At 40.1% G+C, this 2,799-nt stretch overlaps 1 pseudogene; it reads right to left on the reverse strand.

Annotated features, from left to right (window-relative positions):
* Positions 1-318: 318 nt before the first annotated feature.
* LOC112519901 lies at positions 319-2,067 on the reverse strand (annotated as a pseudogene).
* Positions 2,068-2,799: the final 732 nt, after the last annotated feature.

Raw genomic sequence — 2,799 nt, forward strand, 5'->3', positions numbered from 1 at the left:
GTTCAACCATCTAGTACATGACAAGATAGATTGGTGAATCAAGGGCTATTTGACCTTTCATTATGGAAGTATTATTGATTTCTTTACATGACTGATTGGTGGAAAAGACATGAATGGGAGTTATTTAATGTTGCTAGATGTTACAAGCTAATTTCAAAACCATTTTTAGGATTCTGTGTGTTTCAACCTTGTCATAAAGTTAAGCTCCTGAAATGGGAATTGACCCTTTTGATCAGCTTGTGACATGGGGTTTAGGGTTTATGAACTTGCCCTGGAGTTGATACCATTCTATAAGTGGGATATGGTAGCAAGATCTAACCAAATAAAAATACCAGGTGCTTCAAAATAAACTCTTCTAAATACACAACTGACATTTAGCAGATGACGAGAACCAGTGCCATTTATGTTGCTGACTAACCTAAACTAGTAATATTGCAGCTTACATTTGCTTATGCTATGATGCCTACCGAAACTAGTTGCAGGCCCACCCTCAGGAAGCTGGAGATGTTCTTCATTATACTTAACTTCCACCAGACAAAGACCATGAGGCGGAGCTACAAGAGCGACCTTTGCAAGTTCCTTGCGATCACATGTTGCCAAAATTTTTGGAACAATCTCCGATGGGATTGCTTCCCTCCCAATCTGTAACAATAAAGCAACCTATAAAAGTGGAAACCAATAAATGTCTCAATCCGATCCAAGTAATCATTTGAGGAGATGATGTTGGTGTACCATGTTTCTGACTTGTCTAATTTAGAAATCCAGAGCCTTCAACTTCAATCTGCAAAATGGGTCCCTGAAAAACACCAAAAGGTTTGTTTGTTGCAAATGCACACCCAAAAAATAAAAATAAAGAAATAAAAAAAATTACCTTTTCAGTTATATCCAGTCGGAATATATTCTTCACTGGGTTGGCTGTGCGATCATTGCGCTGTGCATTCGCAAAGGCTGAAAAATCATGTTTCCCTAGAAAATGCTTAGTGGCTTCCATCATGACACAAKTATTGAGCTTGGAACGATTATGATAAGCATATAGACGATGGAATGGGTCCATAACAGGATCATTATAGATCTTGTAATGATAGATCTTTCCGGTGATTGAAAAACGAGCATGGAATTGGGGCATTGCAGGGCAGATTTCTGTAACTCGAATGTCAGGAGGAAGAAGACCATTGAGTGCTACGTGCATATCCTGCAGTCCTTGATAATTGAAAGGTGTAACGAAGTGTGCCACCTGAAATCAAGTTTTAAATTTAAACTCAATGATTGATTGGTTGCTATACGTGTGAATACCATTACCTGACCTAGCGYATGGACTCCTGTGTCCGTCCTACTTGCACCAACTAMACAGAGATCCTTGCGCTCTAGTTTTGTAACTCGAGTTAAGGCTTGTTCCAAAATGCACTGTATGGTTGGCGTTGWGGGCTGATACTGCCAACCTAAAAGTAAGTACAAAAAKCCCTATCTTGAGGGAATGTTCTATAATCTCGATTTAGGGCATAAAGTAAAGACATAATCAAGATGAAGATGGAGATAGAAACCAGAAAATCGAGTGCCATCGTAGGATAAAACCAAGTGCCATCGTAGGATAAAACCAAGCGCCATCTGTAAGCAGGTTGTTGATGAGGATAGGGATGAATAGTGGGCAAGGGAAGTAGTCCAAGAGCCATTATTCTATTCGCGCTATCAGATTCACACCAGTTAATATACCCTGGTTGGAAATTGGTAAATGGTGATTGTGGTCGGGTTAGGATGGAAACCATGTTACATAGAAGCACAGTTTTGCAATTCATAAATTCTTTGTATATTCTCAAAACGTTTTATACACAACATAGGATCCGATGAAGCATAAATTGTAATGGATAACCAAATGAAGGTCATGATTTAAAGGTGTTAGATTTTTTGAACGAGTTTTTAAAGTTATATTTGATTTTTATAAGCAGTGTATTTGCATTATAAAGATGCACCTCGAATTTAACTCATTAATCAACATAAATGTTATTGGTATATGCAAAGAACCCAACTTAGGCCGATTTGTCCTTAATGAACTCAACATCTTCATGTAAATAGTTTAAAACAAATAAAATACTTATCATGTATATATTTTTTCTAAATACTAGACACATAATATTTATCAATCTTTGCTACAAATATTGTTTCAAACATACACATTTATCTATCATCTCATATAGGGATGGGAATGGACCTCAACCCGTCGGGTAACCCAGTCCACCCGTCCCGGTCGGGGACGGGGATTCCCCGAAAAATCGGGTCCTGAGGACGGGGACGGGGATCCCGCTTGGCGCAAGCCGGGGATGGGGACGGGGACGGGTATAGCACTCCCCGCCCCGCCCCCTCCCGTACCGTACCCGTCTTATATATATATGTTTTTTATGAATTTGAGCTTTGGGCTGTGAAATAAAAAAAGTAAATGCATTTCTCCTTCCTCTAGTCCAGTCCATGAGTACTAATTCACAATTTCAATTTCCTAATCCTATTCCTTCCCGGTTCCCGCATCCTCCCTCCTCATTGTCATTGTACAATTTCCTTCCCTAGTATACGAGTACGACACGGACGGCGCTTAGAGACTCCTTCTCCCGACCAGACTCTCCCTCTCCGGCGACGGCGACAGGCCGACAGCTACTCCCACTCCGGTTCTCCCTTTCTGGCTCTCCCTCTCCGGCTACTGGGCTACGGATTTAAGTTCTGAAATCTAAAAGGTATGTCTTCTATTAATCATCTACCATTTTATACTACCACTTTGATAATGATTGTTATATATGTTCCTTGATTTGTGAA

The sequence above is a fragment of the Cynara cardunculus genome (assembly GCF_001531365.2).
Source record: "Cynara cardunculus var. scolymus isolate 2C chromosome LG 10, CcrdV1, whole genome shotgun sequence".
Taxonomy (NCBI): domain Eukaryota; kingdom Viridiplantae; phylum Streptophyta; class Magnoliopsida; order Asterales; family Asteraceae; genus Cynara; species Cynara cardunculus.